General features: G+C 39.9%; 1 protein-coding gene and 1 pseudogene across 6 annotated transcripts in view; one reads left to right on the plus strand and one right to left on the minus strand.

Moving 5' to 3' along the window:
- The window catches only part of FBXW11 (F-box and WD repeat domain containing 11), a 135513-nt gene that overhangs the window by 58145 nt on the left and 56864 nt on the right, over positions 1-20504 (minus strand). The window lies entirely within an intron of this gene.
- On the plus strand, positions 12946-18832 carry LOC142438917 (charged multivesicular body protein 4a-like; annotated as a pseudogene).

The raw sequence follows: 20504 nt of genomic DNA on the forward strand, positions 1-20504 counted from the left end.
TGCTACCCCTGTCATTGTTGCTAGGTGCCAGTTGAAACACACAGGAATCCTATGCACAACATAACAAAACACTGCAACATCCTCACAAGCGCTCTCATGTCTGAGTCCAACCCTAGGCTAGCAATGGCAACACTTCCTCATCTTCATGAGCAAATGCATCCTAGGTAGCCCCGGTATACATTCTGTAAAACAAAACATGACCTAGAAAGTTTACCCTACTACTGCACTATCTTTCTAAAAAGAAGAAGAAAATATCACAATATGAGTTGAAAACGGGTCAGCAGAGAGAGAGAAACTAGTATTCTGATCAATGGTAGAACCTATGTTGGCATTGAGCTGACTCCAACTCCTGGTAACCCCAGAGGACAATGCTGCGCATTTCCAAGACACTAACTCTTCATGAGAGTAGAAAGCTACATCTTTCTCCCATGGAGGGGCTGGTGGTTTCCAACCGCTGACCTTGGGGCTAACAGGCAATGCATGACCACTATGCCACCAGCGCTCCTTCTAGCTACCACCTTGAGTTTCTTTCCCCCTCTCCCAGCATTTCACTAATCCTGGAGTCTCTTTTTCACATTCCACCTTCTCACTGCCATGGCAATCACTGGAAGGGAGACATACGTTGGGTCCAATGACCTCGGCCATTCTTGATTCTGCCTTTTAATGTACAAAGTAGAGGGGCACAGCAGGTGTGGGCAGTGATACAGTCCTGCCAGGAGGTACCATCCAACACAGAATATATTTCATTTGGAAAACCTTCTACCTTAAAGAGTTATATAAGAGGAATCACTTCCCTGCTTTTAAAATGCTGCCAAGTCTACGTTTTCAGTTTTGTGATTAAAAATACTTACACAATAGAAGATCTTAATACAACAAAAATCTCTGTTCCTAAAAAGAACCTAGAAGAGATCTAGGAAACAGGCATTCTGCAGTCTGCTTTAATATTTTTACATATTTGTTTACCATAGGAAGGATGGCATAAATAATACAAAGTACTACTAGCAAACTTAACTATGTAAGCAAGTAAGTTTCATATACTGCCTTTTCATTGAGACAAAAATATCAAGTAGATACTCAAATACTACAGAAAAAAATCTGACCTCAGAGAAATTAAGTCACTGGTTAAATGTCACATGGTAATGCAGGAAAATGCATCTTGGGTGCTTGGGTGTTTTCCAACTGCTAGTTGTGACTCATGAAATCAATCTAATGGGTTGGACTGCAACCAGCATTTTTAAAATAAATTGAGTTTGGGCATTCCCCTGCCCATAGGGGTAATATTCATATGTGTTCTCTCTCTCTCTCTCTCTCTCTCTCTCTCTCTCTCACACACACACACACACCACACCACAAAAATGAGAAAACATAAATAAAAAGTAAGGCTTATTATTGCAGAGATCAATATTCAAGTCAAACAAAATAATAATAACAGTTGGGCTTCCCCCCTAAAAAGTAAATTTCATAAAGAAGATATGTAATTTCAAGTACTAAATAAAATACACCATGCAAAAGAGAAATATATTTTTAACCACTCTCTACCTTTGGTAAATCCAATTAGATAAAAATTAAACTTTATTTATTGAATACATATCAAGTACCTACCCCTGTAATAGAAGACTATTTACAAGTTTCCAAAGAACATTTTTTAAATGTATAGCATCTTAAGTCACAAAAGAAATTTCAAACATGGTAAGAAACAAGTATTAAGAAAAATGAACATGAGGTGGATGTCATTCTTTGCTTCATCAACTTTTATATTTTTTTTAATATTTGATATTAAGGTTTACTTTTTAAAGCTATAATACTTAAAGTACAAAAAAATAATAAAACCGAATGAGAGCACCAGAAACAGATTCACTTATATTTATGAATTTGGGTATAAAGTAAGAACTTCAAACTAGTAACAAAGGTATAAATCAGTAAGTGGTATTAAAAATAAAAGTTAAATGCTACCTCATACCACACACTATGGATATAAACAATCAAGAATGAAAAAAATCATAAACCTAAAGAAGATTCCAGGGTGGAACCCTAAGGGCATGCAGCAGAGCAGCAAGGGGAGCAAAGCAATGAAATCTCCAGGGAATAGCAAAAATACACTTTGGGGCCAGAGAGTGGCACCCCATCCAACTGGACTGGACAACACTCCTAAATAGTTCAACAAACAAACCTTGAACTATTTACTGGTCTTTCTTTCTTTCTTTCGGGGGTTGTCGCTTTTGTTGTTTTCTTTTCTTTTCTTGTTTTGATGCTTATTATTGTCTCTGCACGTCTATCTAGGTAAGATAGGGGGATAAACAATTGAAGGAGAAAACAGGACCAATGGTTCGAGAGGGACATGGGAGAGGGGAGGCGAGGGAAAGGAAGTGGGTATTAACAACACCAGGGATAATGGAACAAGTGATCCAAAATCGATGGTGAGGAGGGCATAAGATGCCTGGTAGGGCTTTATCAAGGGTATTGTAACTGACAGGAAATTACTGAAACCTGAATGAAGGCTAAAAACATGATATTGGGACAAGAGGAGAGTAAACGGAAATAGAGAAAAGAACTAGGAGGCAAAGGGCATTTACAGAGATCTACATACAGGTATGGAATATGTAAACATATTTATATATAACAATAGGGAAATAGACCTATGTACATCTGCTTATAGGTTTAGTATTAAGGTAGCAGGTGGACATTGGCCTCTGTTCAAGTACTCCCTCAACTCAAGAACACTTTGTTCTAATAACACAGCATTCCATAATGCTCACCTTCACGACACGATCGCTGAAGACAAAATGGGTAAAATGGGTACATAGCAAATGTGGCAAAGAAAGCTGATGGTGCCCAGCTATCAAAAAGATATAGCATCTGGGGTCTTAAAGGCTTGAAGATAAACAAGCGGCCATCTAGCTGAGAAGCAACAAAGCCCACATGGAAGAAGCACACCAGTCTGTGTGATCATGAGATGTCGATGGGATCAGGTATCAGGAATCAAAGACCCAGAGCAAAAAATTCTTATCATTGTGAATGATGGGGGTGTCCAGAGTAGAGACCCAAGGACCATTTGTAGACAATTGGACATCCCCTTACAGGGGGGTCACAAGGAGGAGACCAGCCAGTTCGGGTACAGTATAGCAACATTGAAACATACAACTTTCCTCTAGTTCTTTAATGCTTCCTCCTCCCTACTATCATGACCCCAGTTCTACCTTACAAATCTGGCTGGACCAGAGCACATACATGGGTACAGATTAAAGCTGGAAACACAGGGAATCCAGGACAGATAAACCCCTCAGGACCAATAATGAGAATAGCAATACCAGGAGGGGAAGGGGAAGGTGGGCAAGAAAGGGGAAACCGATCACAATGATCTATATATAACACCACCACCACCCAAGGGGGGACAGACAACAGAAAAGTGGGTGAAGGGAGATGTCAGACAGCGTAAGACATGGCAAAATAATAACAATTTATAAATTATCAAGGGTGAGCAAGGAAGGGTGGGGGAGAGGGGGTGAAAATGAGTAGCTGATCCCAAGGCCTCAAGTAGAAAGAAACTGTTTTGGGAATGATGGCAAGAAATGTACAAATGTGCTTGACACAATGGAAGGATGGATTGTGATAAGAGTTGTACGAGCCCCCAATAAAATGATTTTACACAAGAAAAAAATTGCCTGTGACCTCATAGAAAATTTAGAGAGAGAGAGAGAGCGCGCGCTGGAAACACAGGGAATACATGACAGATAAACCACTCAGGACTGATATTGAAAGTAGCCATACCAGGAGAGTAGGTGGAAGGTGGGGGCAAAAAGTGGAAACTGATCAAAATGATCTATATATAACCCACTTCCAGGGGGACAGACAACAGAAAAGTAGGTGAAGGGAAACATGGGTCAGTGTAAGACATGAAAAAACACCATATATACTCGAGTATAAGCTGACCTGGTTGAGGCACCTAATTTTACTATAAAAACTGCATTTAAAATGTGCTTGAAAACTCAGCTTTTACTCAAGTATATATGGTAATAATAATTTATAAATTATCAAGGGTTCGGAAGGGAGGGAGAGGGAGGGAAGGAGGAAGGGAAAAAATGATGAGTGGATACCAAGGGCTCAAGTAGAAAGAAAATGTTTTGAGAATGATGATGGCAGCAAATGTACAAATGTGTTTGACACAATGGATGTGTGTATGGATTGTGATAAGAGTTGCACGAGCCCCCAATAAAATGATAGATTTTTTTAAAACTATAGAAGAATTGATGCATTTGAATTATGGTGTTGATGGATAATATTGAAAGTACCATGGACTGCCAAAAGAACAAATCTGTCTTGGAAGAAGCACAGCCAGAATATGCTCCTTAGAAACAATGATGTTGAGACTTTATCTCACATACTTTGGCCAGGGTCTCTCGTGATCCATGCTTCTGGAAAAGTGCATCCACCATGCTTGGTAGGGTCAGTGACCAAGAGGAAGGCCCTCCAGAACCTGGACCGTACCTGCAACAGTGAACTCAAACACAGCAGTGTTTGTTGTACAAAGGGTCACTCCAGCTTACCAACTGTTTTCCTTTATCACTTGTGCTTTCTGCTTTATGTCTTTCTCCGAAGTCATAAACACATTCTCCCATCTAGTATCCTGCAACTTTCACTTTACTGTAATCTACTTACATCTGTAATTCATCTATCCTGAGTTTGAGGTAAAGAATCAAGAGCCGTGGCTTCTTTTTGTAGTTTAGTTTAGTCCACGTTATTCAAACGGCAGTTTCTAATCCATTACGATAATATCACTACAGTAGCTAATGAGTTCTTCTTTAAAAACCAGAAAATCAGAAAGAACACATAACATATGCCTTATTCCATCAATTTCCAAGAGGTATTGTTTCCCGATATTTTAACATCTATCATTAGGAATGTTTCTTAGAACATCTTACCATTAAAATTAGTAGCAATTTTTCTGATAGCTTCATAAAATAATGGTACATTTTACAAGCAAGACCATCTTACATTTAAGATAGAGAATGAAACAGAGTTCTTTGAGGGAAAGAAGTATGTGAGAGTTTATGCATGTGATGTGTATACAGATAAATGCGTATGACCTGCACACAATATACACTGAACTACGTGTGTCTACAGAAGCCCTGGCGACGCTGTCAGGTGAGTAAGTGCTGGCCGCAAAGCCACCCACCAAGCGCCCCCCACGGGAGGCAGTGAGGAGTGCCTCCTCCTGTAAACTACAGGTCAGTCGGAGTCAGTCAGGCCAGGATGGCAGTGGTTACGTGTGTGCAGGTAGCTATCAATTACACACACAGATACACACATGTGCTGTGTGTACTAGGTCTAGACTACCTTACTGAAAACAATTAGAAAAATATTTAGAAGCTTCTGTTTAAAGTGTTAAGAGTATAATGAATCCCACATTGCAAAAGTTACTACTTTGTCAGTTCTCTTTATTTTCATAAATCTAATACTCACAGTTGTCTGTTTTTAACACATAGACATTTTTAAAAATACTGGCCTCCTGTTCAGTATTCTGTAAAAACAGAACACCAAACAGGCCAGAATTTCATCTGGGTTTTATTTTTATAGTATTTATTTTCACAATCGCCTATCTTAGCAAGTGTCATTAATATTCCAATTATGATATTAAAAAGGAGATTTTGAAATACAAGGAGTATTCAAAGTTCTAGGAAATATTCCATTATCTTTTAATTCCATTTTTCCCACAAGCTTTTTGGAGCCCCACGGACATGGTAAAAATTTTGAAGATTGTACTCTACTGTCTAACACTAAGGAAATACTGTTTTACAATTATGACATGGGAAAATTTCCAACTTATTTTTCAGTTGGGGGGTAGTGGTATGATCAATCCCATTTTCCCCCCAAAAAGCTCACTATTAGCTACCAAAAAAAGAAAGAAAAAGCATGTTAAAATGCTAGCCAATAAATATCCTCTAGAATATTTATTATGTTCTTTTGATTCACATAAACAGGGAAACCTGGGATGGCTGGAATTCAATGGGCTCCCTTGTTTCTTCCGCATTTGCGAGGTTTTCACCTTTGCCAGGGGGCAGATCCTACTACTTTTCTATGGTTCTCTCCAGAGTGAGAGAGGTATGTGTGTTTCCCTTCTGGCTAGTTTCTACCTAACACAAGGTCCAGATGCGATAGTTCATTGTGCTCAGGGTCTGCTGTACTATCTGTTCTTCATTGCGTGACTGAGAGGAAAGCAGGGTCACATGGGGGTCACCTTCACACAGGGAAGAAGAACATTAAATTGAACTATGCCTGCACTGAACAAGGACAGAGGTGCCTGGCTCTTTTGTTCATTCTGCATCCTTACCTCAGATCATTTCCTGATACACTTCACCAAAACCAAACTGCTGCTGTGTAGTCGATCCCAAACCCCTACATAGGGTAGGGTTTCAAGACTAAATGCTTATGAGAGCAGACAGTCTCGTCTTTCTCACACAGAGTGGCTGGTGGGCTCGAATCGCTGACCTTGCATTACCCACTCATCAAGGGGAATCAATCTAGCAGTGCAAGCCTTCCCTGAGAGCACCATCAAGGCTCCTTTGGCACATTCAACTTGGGACACTCACTGCCATTGAATCTATTCCAATCCACAGTGAGCCTACACAGCCGAAGAGAACTGCCCCTGCTTTTGAGTCTGTTATCGAGACTATAGAGCTTTACAGGAGTAGAAAGCCTCATCTTGCTCTCTTGGAGGGGCTGGTGGTTTCGAACTGCTGGCTTTGCAGTTAGCAGACCAGTGCATAACCCATTACACCATCAGGGCTCCTATGTTACACTACAGAAGTAAACGGAGTATAATAAATATGTTAGTAAAGTAATCTACCTGTAAATTGCCATGACAAAAATAGTAATTATTTCTGTTACTTTTCTCCCCTGTTTTCCAAATTATCTACAATGAGCAAGAATTCAAAATGTGTGAGAAAACACCTATTCAACAGCCTGTCTCTCTAGTCCACCCAAAAAGTGGTAAGAAACAAGGTCTATGTTCAGAAAGTAGTCATCCTTATCAATGTCAAGGTACTCCATTACCTAGCAAGGTATTCCATTACCTCATTAATTATTTGAATGTGTAATAAGTTCCAAAAGAAGAGTAGACACGGGTCCACTAGATTCTGACAACACAGAAGAACGGGGTCAAAATGCTTAAATGCTTCCTAGTGATTACGATTTCAAAGATGGCCTTCAAAGTAAAACTTGTAATACTTTTAAAGGCACTTAAGGACACTAGAAAAGAAGGGGCACTACCCTCTCCTATTACTGGGTCGGTATGTGAGTCAACATTGGCTCAAAGGCAGTGAGTCTGAGAAGAAATAGGAAAAACACCCAAGGAACACATTAAGAATGGCACCGCAGAGAAAAATCCGTCAACTGGAGTATCAAGAATAGGCCTTTGAAGTCAGCCATGCCCAGTCCAAGTGTGGACTCTCTGGCTCACAAGTCACTATGTGACTCTGGGGACATCACTTGACCATGCACTTGCTCACGTTCCATTTCCTCTTTCATGAAAAAGCCTAATGCTGTTTACGCTGTAATAGAAATCATACGAAGCATAACACTGCTCAGAGAGGGAAAATTAATACAAATGGACAACCATTTCTACTCTTGCTTCCAATACACATAATTTTAAAAGAAACAAAAAAATCTGTATCAAGATGCCTGCCAAAGCTAGAGAATACCACATTCCAATCAGTTCTTGTGTCACTCTGCTCAAACTTGGAGACCTATCCAAGATGCCATAGTGAACTTGGCCAAGATAATATAAAGTCATGAACTATATTTATGTAATAGTAGTCACCACTAATTGAGCATCTGCTAATGATTATGTCATTTAATGAAACTGGGGAAAGAAACTAAATGAACCAAAACTTATCAAAATATAAGAGAAAGTAAATTCAATACCATCCCAATCAAAATTCCAGCAACGACCACCCCTATTTTTTTAAAGAACATTTTTTTAATTCATGGAAATATATGGAAATTCATGGAAATATACAGAACCAATAAAAACTTAAAAGTCTGGGATGCTCAAAGAAGCAGTCATCTAAGTGAGGTGTCAACTAAGACGCACACCAGCCTGTGTGGCCCAAGGACTATAAAAGATATCATTCAAATCCAAAGGAGGCAATGGTATCAGCGCTTACTTTGTAAACAGGTGGGTTTGCAGAAGACTATAGATGACAGCAGAAGCCCAAAATCCATTTGCAGGATCTACACATAGATTAAGCCTCCAGGGAATCCACTCGGACCACAGAGCAGTGAGGTGAACAGCATGCTTTCAAGCAGAGTGCACTGGAAAGAGGAACTGCCCATGATGCAGTTAGGTTAAAATGTAACACCTTTTTCGTTGAGCTCCCTATAGAGTCATTTTTAATTGGTTAGTTTTCAATATTTTTCTTTCCTCCCTTTCAATTGAGGATTTTCTGTGTTACTTTGTTATTGCTGTTAATGTTTTCTGCTGTTGTTGGTTTTGTTTTACTCTTTTGGTATATGTTTTTCTGTATATTAAATCCAAGAGAGGTAAATCAATAGAGACAGTAATTGGATTAATGATTTCTTAGGAGCTTGGCAGGGGAGAGGGAAGCGAAATGGGGGGTTAACAACAATGAGTACAAAAAGAGAAAATGTTCTAAAATTGATTATGGTAATGATTGTACAACTTTCTTGATAATGAATAAACTATTGAATTGTATCATATGAGAATTATATCCCAATAAAACTGTTTAAAAAAGAAAAAAGTAGACTCTGGAGGAATACAGGTAGAGAATTTAATACATAAGACAGCAATCATTTATTATAGAGCTATAGTGACTTAAGACTATAGCAACTAAACCAATTCTTATTGGAAAAAAACAAATGTTTATTTTGAGTGTTAGCCTCTCATAAACACACAAATCTAACAGATTGCAGGCCTAAACGTAAAGCCCTTAGAGGAAGTGACAGAACGATGTGTAAAGTTTTTAGAAGAAATGACAGAACATCTTCATGGCTTTAGAATAAGCAAAGCCTTACGCTGGGCATGCTAACCATGAAGACAAATTTAATAAATCAGACTATATGAAAATAAACTTCTTCATTAAGAAACTAAAATCACAACCCATATTGTATCACTGAACAATATACTTGAAATAAATGGATTTATGAAGTGTGATGTGAAGAGGGTTCAAAAAGTTAATGAAAAAATTCCATTATTTTAAAATTGTTCATCAACTTTTTGAAGCCCCCTAATATACCTGAATGCCAGTCTACAATATAAGAGAAGGATGGAAAGCGGGGTGGGTGGGCACTTTAAATTAATAAGGAAAACACACATATAACACAACAAAAGGCCAAAGATTTGTACAGGTACTTCACAAAATGCCAAAATGACGATGAAGGGGGGAGATGGGGACACCAAAATACCTCTACCCAAAGTATTCTGGTCCACAGACTGAATGAAGTTGTGTTTGTGTATATGTATACACAGCACACACACTCTAGACACACAAAGATGCAAGCTATTTCAAACCTGCCCTTCAGTAGTTGTTTTTTCCATGTGTCATGGATTATCATGTCATGTCACTGAGGATCTCTATCTTCATTTACAAGAGCTACAGTTCACATCGTACTGTAGTTTACTTATGCAAAAGAAGCAGTAATTGATAGCAAAATGTTTACTATTACACAGAACACTGCAATTACCCTTCTTCATGTCTACTTTACAATGACCTCCTTTGGTCAAATTCCTACACTTGATGGATCCAATAGAAAGTGGGTTTAAATGGCTCAAGTAGAAGGAAAATGCTTTGGAAATAATGATGGCAACATATGTACAAATGTGCTTGATACAATTGATACACGGTTGCTTCAAGAGATTTAAGAGCCCACAATTTTTAAAAAGATGAGTTTAATAAATGGATGACTGAACTGAATTTCATTTCCCTGTATCATTTCATCAGAACTGTCCTCATATGAACAGTTACTAAACCAACAGTAAATCTCAGACTTCTTATTACTCGACCTATCAACCAACACTCATTTGGCTGCCAGTACTGTGCACTCACCTAGTTCTCTCTCCTCCTACCTCACAGGTCACCCATGAGAGCTACCACGACAGGCTTAATCACCACTGCTTTCACAACCTTTTCTTCAACACAGCAGCCACTGCGATTCTTTCCAGGTAAGTCAAGCAAGTCACTTCACAGATCAAAATCCTCTCGTGGCTTTCTATCCAAGAAAACTCGTATACCGACAAAATCCTACAGCAGTGCTTCTCAACCTTCCTAATGCCTTGACCCTTTCATACAGTTCCTTATGTTATGGTGACCCCCCCCCCAACCATAAAACTATGTTCGTTTCTACTTCATAACTGTCATTTTGCTACTGCTATAAATTGGGGGTCAAACGACCCACAGGTTGAGAGCCACTGTCCTACAGGATCTGCCCACCCACCCTCATCTTGCAGAACTTTCCCTTTCACCCACTCTGCTCTACGCTATAGCCATCCCTGACCTTCTTACTGTCCCTAAAACAGTCCAGGTATGCTCCCCTCTCAAGGCCTCTACATTTGCTGTGCCTTCCAACTAGACTGTTGTCCACCCAGATATGCTCAAGGCTCATTCCCTCCCTTCCTTCAGGTCTTGCATCAATAACACACTATACTGAGGTTTTTTTTACCTAACCATTCCATATAAAACAAAAACCTCAAGCTGGCAATCTTTACCTCCTGTCTCTGCTTTATTTTTCTCTGTAACATCCATCCCAGTCACCTGCCATGTTTACTAGTATCTGTCCTCCCTGATATTCCAGGTCCATGAAGACATCCATGTTAATGTTTTGTGTACTATGCCCTCAACATATACAATGGTGGCAACACAAGGCAGACATTTAATATTGGTTGAAAGTATTCATCAAACATTGCCTCTACATAATAATAGATCTGGGACACCACCCCCCAAAAAAAGGGGAGTAGGGGTGGGGGCTGTGAGACAGTGAGACAAATGCCCCAGGCAACTCGTTCTGGAAATGGCAGAGCCAGGACTCAAACATCTATTTTCCATTCTGTGGTTTTCTCCAAGGGCAACTTATAAGTCACCATTCGCATGAATATAAGACACCTAGAAACACTTTTAAATTAAAAAGGGAAACATTTTAGCAAATAATAAAAGGTCTAAGCTGTTTGCCTAGTACATGCCAGGCATTAAAAACAGGTCCAACGTGGAGCAGAACTCAAAATAATAAAAGAGACCAGGCTTACTGGTAAACCCCTGCTCGTGCTGTACCTCCTAACACTGTTGCTATACTGTAGTCCACTATGCCGCCACTGTGCCAATCCACCTCCTCCGGGACCTTCCTCGCTTTCACTGACTTTCCACCAAACATGATGTCCTTTACCAGAGACTAGCCGCTCCTCGTAACATAGCCAAAGGATGCGAGCAAACTCTCGCCATCCTCTCGTCTAAGAAACATTCTGGTCACAGTGTTTTCAAGACAGATTTGTTCGGTCTTTGTCAGTTAAGATTAAAAGTGCAGGAATAGACAGGTCAAGCACTCACTAATCAAAGGAAACAGAATGGCTATGTTAATATCAAACAAGTCCATTTTAAAACCAAAAACATCACCGGGGATAAAGTGAGACACTTTGCAATGATAAAGGAGTCAATCCATCCAAAGGGCATAATAATCCTAAACATACATATCCCTACTAAGAGAGCTCTCAAATACAGAAGGGGAAAGGGCAAGACAAATAGAAAAAAAATCCATCCAACTTAGTCTACTTGATACTTACCCAACAGCGAGTGAAATAGTCACCAAAATAAATGCTCCATTTATTTGGAACATAAAACAAGTTCCAATGAATTTTAAAAGGCTGAAACTACATAAACTATGTTCTGTGGAATACCTGAAGTTATAATAGGAAAATATCTGAAATCTGCCAAATGTTTGAAAGCTTAACTATGTATTACTATACACCTAAGTCAAAAAATAAATCTCCCCCAAATTAGAAAATTTTAACTGAATGAAGATGAAAGTACATGAGAAATGTTGTGGGGTATTACTACTCAAAAACCAAACTCGCCGTCATCCATCAATTCTGACTCACAGTGACCCTATGGGACAAAGCAGAACTGCCCCTGTGGGTCTCCAAGACTGCAACTCTGCCCGGGCGTGAACAGCCGCGCCTTTCTCTCTAGGGGGCTGGCACGTTAAACTGCTGCCCTAGGGGTATAATTTTAAGATGCAGGTCTTCAAATCAATTATCTAATTTTCCTTCCACTTTAAATTATGAGAAAAATAACAATTTAAGCCTAAAATAAGCAGAAAGAAGGAAATAGTTAAAATGAGATACAAAACTAATAAGACAGAAAAACCAATGAAATCAAAAGCTGTGTCTTTGAAACATTCCATGAAATTTATAAGCCTCTAAGCAGGCTGAGCAGACACAAATTACTAATAAAAGAATGCGAAGATCACCAATATAGGTATAAAAAGGGGAACACCCTACAGATACTAAAGGAAAATATATGTATATCACAATATTACACTAACAAATTACATAACTCATATAAACAAATTATTTGAAAAATACAAGATTTCCACATAAGAAATTAATAACTTCATCTCTATACCTATTAAAGCAGTTTTCTTCCCTGGTGAATTTCATTTAGTGTTTAAGAAAGAAATCGCACCAATCCTATACAATCTCTTCTACAAAATCCCCAGCTCACAGTTCGAGGACCCCATTCTCCTAATACCAAAATCTATGAAGGGTATTACAAAAAAAAGTCACAGCCCAGTATATGAGTCCTGTGGAGATTACATCATTTGACAAACACAAGGAATTGTAAGCTTACAACTGGTGAATTTTATTGTATATTAATTACACTTCAATAAAGTTAGTGTTTGGGAAGTGTGGATGATGCCGTTGGGTGGAGGCAGGCGGGCGAGATGAGAGGCACGGTGAGTGGTCTCGGCAGACTCTTCGGGAGAGGAAGAAAGAGAAGGGGCCAAGCCCCGAAGAGACAATACAGAAACTGAAGGAGAGGGGAAAAATACTGATCGAGAAACATGAGTTTTGGGAGAAGATTCAACAGGAGCTACAGACCGCCAAGCAGCATGGAACCAAGAATAAGAAAGCTGCCCTACAGGCTTTGCAGAGGAAAAAAAAGATTGGAACAGCAGCTGGCACAAACCGATGGGACATTATCTATCCACCTTGGAGTTCTGCATGCAGCCATGGAGAATGCCACCACCAACACGGAAGTGCTTCGGTCCATGGAGCTTGCTGCCCAGGGCATGAAGAAGGCCTACCAGGACATGGACATTGACAAAGTGGAGGGACTGATGGCTGACATCACAGAACAGCGGGAGTTGGCCCGGCAATCTCAGGTGCCATATCACGGCCCGTGGGATTTGGAGATGATGTGGAGTGTAGCAAAGATGAAACATACAACTTTCCTCTACTTCTTAAATGCTTCCTCCCCCCGCCACACACACTATCACGATCCCAATTCTACCTTACAAATCTGGCCAGACCAGAGGATGTACACTGGTACAGATAGGAACTGGAAACACAGGGAATCCAGGATAGATGATCCCTTCAGGACCAGTACTAAGAGTGGTGATACCGGGAGGGTGGAGGGAGGGTGGGGTGGAAAGGGGGAACCGATTACAAGGATCTACATATAACCTCCTCCCTGGGGGACGGACAACAAAAAAGTGGGTGAAGGGAAATAATAATTTATAAGTTATCAAGGGTTCACGAGGGAGAGGGCAGAAGGGAGTGAGAGGTAAAAATGAGCTGATACCAAGGGCTCAAGTAGAAAACAAATGTTTTGAGAATGATGATGGCAATGAATGTACAGGTGTGCTTGACACAATGAATGTACGTATGGATTGTGATAAGAGTTGTATGAGCCCCCAATAAAATTATTTTTTTTAAACAGTCAAACCAAAAGTCCAACTTGAAAAATTTGTAAGGGTTAGGCAAATGCCTCAGACACAAAGGAGTCTTCTAAGCGCCACTCTCAATCAGACAACATATATTGCGTGTGTTAGTGCATTACAACATTCGTCATTGCTGTGTTTTTGTTTTGGTGAGGGGGGGTGCAATATTTGCATTCAAAGGGGCTCTGGTAGCTTAGGACTTACACCTTGGGCTGCGAGGTCCCCATTCAGAACTATCAGCTACTAGCTTTCTTAGACAGTTACAGGCTCCCAAACTCACAGGGTCGTTCCACTCCATCCTACAGAGTTGCTAAGAGTCAACCATCATCTCGATGGCATTGATTTTTGTTTATAAGCATAAAATACCATGGCTCCAAGCAGTTAGTGATACCAGGAGGAAAACTGTGAGAACCACGATACAGTTAAAGAAACCTGAATCAGGTTGCCACTTGTTTGATTTGGCAGCTGAATACAACATAACTAAATCAACATTATCAACATTTGGGGGAGGGGGGAGAGTGATAAAAGCCGGGTAATTAGTGTAAGGTGTGAAATTATTAGCCATGAAACCAAGAACCCAGGCCATCAAAGAGGTTGAAGTTACTGTTAATTTGGATCAATCAGAAACAAATGGATGACAGTAGCGTCTCTGAGACAATGATATATGAGAACGCTAAAAGCCTAAAGTGTGATTTCATAGAGAAGGTTACGGGGGCCAGTGCTAAACAGTGCTTAAGTGGTCAAAGGCGGCCATGAGTGGTTGGAAAAATTCAAAAAGAGAACAGACATACACGGTGGAGATAGTGAGGCGTGGGGAAGAGCAAGTACAAGTAAAGACAAAGCTGATAAATTCGCAGCTGAATTTGCTGGCTACTGCAGAGGCTGAGGATTTCATTCCCCAGAGAAGGGTTCAGCTGCGACAAAACTAGACTTGGGGGAAAGAAATGCCCAATGGAACTGTCATTACTAAAGAGGAAAAGGCATTGGCAGGCCACAGCCTATGAAAAATAGGCTCAGTCTGTTGCTGTGTGGAAATGCTGGTGGGGATTTTAATGTCAAGTCCATGTTAGTGCACCATTCCAAAAATCCATGGGCTTTTAAACAATCCACAATGAAAAACGGGTTAATTTGCTGTGTTGTTTTTCTATTTAATGTGCTACACTTGTTATGTTTAGATGTTTTGGAGGGTATTTCCACAACCTAGGGTTGTTTGTGTTAAAGTCCTGGAAAGAATGAATTTGTAAGTGTAATTTTAGAGCCTTACAACCAGGTATTTGGTTTTCTACTGTTTCTTATGGGAAAATATGTTCAGTTTTCCAACTTTTCAGTGCTTTGAGCACAAATTTGGAAAGACTTGAGTTTGACAGCCAAGGTATCAGGACACTGATTTACATGATGCCCCTCCCTAGTGCTTCTGCCACAGCCTTCAAGGACAAGGACAAGCCAGGGGCCATGTCTTCAGAAGGCTCCTCTAGGGGCAAAGGAAGGGGAAGGCATGCTATGAAAGCCACAGCATTAAGGAAAACAGAAAGACCAGGGAAGGCCCTTCAGGATTCTAGAAGACAATATGTATTTAATTCAAAGAACATAAAGGTCTTCTGCTTCTTCCTCTCCTGTCCAAAAAAATGTCATCCAGTAAAGAATACTTTGCTACACTGACAAAGGATGCTCTTGAACTAGAAACCTTGTAGCTTTAAACAACATCAAGTCACTGGTGCTGTCCCGAAGTGTATAGTTCAGTACCACAAGTGATTCACAGACAAAGAAATCAGGCAGTAGACAGCTCAGCTAACTAAATCCCCAACAAAAAGGGGGTAGCAGGGAAAGGGCAGGGGTAGGGAATAGGGGGGTGTTAGAAGGATATAAAACTAAAACTCAGCTACGGTTATCTTACTCAGAAGAGGTCCTGCAAGGTAATCATGCCATAACAAAAGTTATTTGAGTTTTTATTTTCTTAAGGATAGTTCATAGAGAGCACCATTCTAGTTATGTCTGAGAGAAGGTAATGAATTATTGAAAACTATGCATGCATTAGGACTTAATTACTCTTATGAAACTCAGAAGAGTTAGTCCAAATTGAACTAAAGTCTCTAACAAGCATGTTTTTAACTCCCTGAAACAGAAATTCAAAAATTATAACCAGAAATGCACTAAAATCTGAAACAAATGAATTAACTGAATTCAGAGGAATAAATAAGAGAAAAAGATGCATTACAAAAATGAGAAGTAAATTACAATGGTCAAAAAAATTCTAATTAAAAATATAACAGACATTGAAGAAAAGCAAGAGAATAAAAATTAGGTAAAATAGCAAAAGAAAACAAGAAAAAGTAGCTGAATGGAAAATCCAACCCCACAAAATTGGCGTTTTTATAGAAAAACCATAATGTACCAGACATAATACTAAACTACTTCCCATGGATGCCTGGTATTGGGTGGTTGAAAGGAAAGGACCAATAACAGCAGCTGGAGAATATAGGTCTTCCTCGCAGTGACAGAGTCAAACTGCTGTGTCACTGGGAAAGCTGATGTCATCGGTGCAAACTCCTTATACCCCAGGGGGAGGGCTGACAATGCTGTACTTTCTTATTTATATAGGCTTTTGTTCTCCTGCCTTTAGCTTGTTTCTGTTTGTTTCTTGGTAAAGTTGGTCTTTGGTGATTTGATTTTGTCATAAGATGACTGCCAAAGTAAACCTGTCATGCCTATTACATGAACAAGCACATGGATCCTAGGCTGTTTGGCTCTGGCCCAATCCCAAGGACAGTTAGTTCTGATAACATGGCCTTGCTCAACAATCGCTTCAGGAAATGATCACTAAAGTAAGGGTGCTACAGCAAAGTGTGGTGAAGAGAGCAGGTGGTACCCGGCTATCAATCCACATAGTGGCTGGGGTGTCAAAGGCTTGTATTCCAACAAGCAACCATCTGAGGAAGCAGTTAACTAAGTCCACGTGGAAGAAGCACATCAGCCTCTGTGACCCAAAGATGACACTAACACGGTGCAAATATGACACAGGGAAAAGTATCTGAGCTAACATTGTGAACACCTAATTTGTGGAAGGCTGTGGAGGACAGTGGGAGCCCAAACTCATCTGCAGAGTGTCTGATCAAATTAAGCTGCTGGATGATCCTCTCTAGCCACAGGCAACGGTCTGAACAGGCTTACTTTCAAACAAAGATCATTGTAATCCTGATTAGGCTGCACCAAGCTTGATGCTGGGTCAACTGACATCTCTCTAGACCAGCAGTTCTCAACCGGTGGGTCTCAACTCCTTTGGGGGTCAAACGACCCTTTCACAGAGGTCACCCAATTCACAACAGTAGCAAAATGATAGTTATGAAGCAGCAATGAACATAATCTTATAGTTGCGGAGGTCAACACAGCATGAGCAACTGTATGAAAGGGTCGCGGCGTGAGGAAGATTGAGGACCACTGCTCTAGACCCAACCTTCCGGGCTTTTTAAATCTCGAGAGGGTCTTTTCAACTCATTGTTTGCATTTTTATCTTGATATTTACCCAGACCAGGTTATTTTGTTTGTGTTCTTTACTGTTTCTGTTGGGTTTGCCAGTTTGTGAAGGGCAGGAGTGGATGCGCAGAGATAACTGACACAAAGGTTTATATGGGGTGGGGGTGATTTGGGAAGTAAACCATGAATGTGGGAGGGAGAGGGAGCACTAGAACTGAGTGTGATTACACAAATCATTTTAAAGGTGATTGAATCATGGAGAGAAAAAAAGAAAATGTTCTGAATTTGATTGTAGTACTGATTGTACAATTGTATAATTCTTGATATGACTGAAAGACTGAATTATATATGTGGATTATGTGCCAACTACTCTGTTTAAAAAAGAATATGGAGCTTCTTTCAGGGGTGATGAAAATAATATGTTCTAAGTATATTATGGTGATAATTACACAACTCTGTAAATATATGATAAATTAATGCATTCTCCACACTTTAAATGAGTGAGTTAAACTGTACTGAAATTGTATCTCAGTAAAGCAGTCCTTCCTTTTTAGGTGTAGTCAACTAGAATCTTAACATCCTCAGAGTAGCTCAAAGAAGGAGGCAGAATAATTTCCATTTTACAGGTGAGCAAACTAAAGGCTTAAAGTCGTTAGGGACTCAAGGTCACACATCTATTAAGGAGCAAGTCTATGTTAAGAACCAGGCAATCTGGTTGCCGAATGTGCTTCTAATCTCGGGGCTATATACAGAAGGAATGCAGAAGCCCTGGAGGCACAGTGGTTACAAGTTGGGCTTCGATCTGCCAGATCAGCAGTTCGAAACCACCAGCTGCTGCTACTCAGGAGATTGATAGGCTTTCTATTACAGTCTCAAAAACCCACCGGGGCTGCTGTACCCATCCTCTAGGATCACTGTGAGTCAGCACGGACTTGATGACAGAGGGAGAAACGAGGAGGCTTTCTACTCAGCCAAGAATTGGCCCCAGGAGGGCAAAGGGAAGGTGGGAGAGATGGGGAACCCATCACAATCATCTACATATAACCCCAGACAACAGAAAAGTGGGTGAAGGGAGACATCAGTCAGCGTAAGACAAGAGAAAACAAAAATAATTTATAAATTATCAAGGGTTTGTGAGGGAGGAAGGGGTGGGATGAGGAGCTGATACCAAGGGCTCAAGTACAAAGAAAATATTTTGAAGATGATGATGGCAACAAATGTACTACTGTGCTTAACACGATGGACGGATGGATGGATGGATGGATGGATGGATGGATGGATGGATGGATGGATGGACATAAGAGTTATACGAGTCCCCATTAAAATGATTTTTTAAATGAAGCCATCTTACATATGTATTTTTGTGGATTAATTCTTTGTGATGTGTCTCTATTTTTCTCCAGAATTTTTTAGCTAAAAGAACTCAACATTATAAAGATGATGGTTTTCCCAAAATTCATATAAAAACACAATTCCAATAAAAACACAAAAAGCTTCTTTATAGAGCTAACAAGTGGATACCAAGTTCTCATACTTACTCCCCCCACATAAAAAAACAGGTATTAAAAAAAAAGCTTCAAGGAGGAACTAGTGTTACCAGACACTGTGACATACTATGTTTCTTGAATAAAAATAGTGAGGTACTGGAACTTAAGATTTTTCTGTAAAATGAAACACAGTAAATATTTTAAGTTTTGCGGACCTCATAATCACTGTCACAACTACTCAACACAAAAGCAACCACTTGCAATAAGGAAATGAATGTGGAGCTGTGCTACAATAAAACCTTAATTTAAAAAGAGTTGAGATTCACTCCCCCCCCTAAAAAATTGCCTCAGCCCTATAAATTCTGCAGCTTACCTACTGAATTTACACTTATAAGATGCATTGCTATAAGATGTTAAAAATGTACACCTCATTTATAATCCATAATTAACTTGTTTTTCTGCTCTTTCCCTTCTGATAACCTGTTTCTTTCCTCCCAGAAAAGTACCCCACCACAGTCAGCCAGAGTGTCAGCTAGAATCAATCAGGTCTGCCCTAATGAGAATGTGCAGAAAAGAGGGGCAACCTAGCTAACCTTGGGACAAAAGAATCTTGGTCAAGAAACCAGAAGTCACCAGAGAAACAGAATCAGACCAAACTGGGCAACATTTAGAAGCAAGACGCACAACAGTCACTTAATGGGAAGAACTGTGATACCACCTGAATGCATATTCCTTGGACATCTATTACATATTCATGATCCTCTCAATTTACTTTCTGGTCTATATGTATAAAACGGCAAATCCCCTTTTATCAGGGACTTGCCTTGGTGACTCTAATCCTGACTTACTCCTTCATTCATCAACCAAAGCAAAGGTTTCCCCTTTGAGTACACATCTGCCTTTGTTTCTTTCCTGTGCCAAGCTAGACCGGGGCTGGGAATGGGCCTGTAGCTGCATTTTATAAAGTTTATTTTATCTTCTAAAAAAACAAAAAACGCTTTATTGTGAATTAGCTAAAGGTTTGCAAATCTGATCATAAGTTTTACACGTAACACTTCATAAATACTTAGTTTCAATTCATCCATTGCCATCCCCCTCAATATACATCAATTATTTGTCCCTTTTCCTCCCTAAGCTTGTTTCTATTTCCCCTTCTTTTCTAACCCTCTATACTTTGTCCTTGGAGCCCTGGTGGTACAGTGGTTAGGAGTTAGACGATAACCACAACGTTAGCAGTCAAAGCCACCAGCCATTCCTCGAAAGAAAGTCTTCCTCCTCCCATAGAGTTACAGTCTCAGACACTCACAGAGGTAATTCTGCTCTGTCCTACAGAGTCGCTATGAGTCACAACTGACTTGACAGCAATGAGTTTGGGAAGATTTAGAAAATCTATTAACAATTTAAAATACAAATATTTATCTCTATGAAAACAGGATTTTCTTTAAGAAGCTGCAAGGGATATTGGAACTGGAAAGATGAGGTTAAAATTCTGGCTCTACCACTTAGTAGTGACCTTCAGCAAAATCACAAACAAGTGCACATGCTCTATTTCTCCCTGCTTGTCTGTCTCAATTTCTTTGTGTACAGAACAGACATAAGACC

This window comes from Tenrec ecaudatus, chromosome 2, assembly GCF_050624435.1.
Source record: "Tenrec ecaudatus isolate mTenEca1 chromosome 2, mTenEca1.hap1, whole genome shotgun sequence".
Classification (NCBI taxonomy): domain Eukaryota; kingdom Metazoa; phylum Chordata; class Mammalia; order Afrosoricida; family Tenrecidae; genus Tenrec; species Tenrec ecaudatus.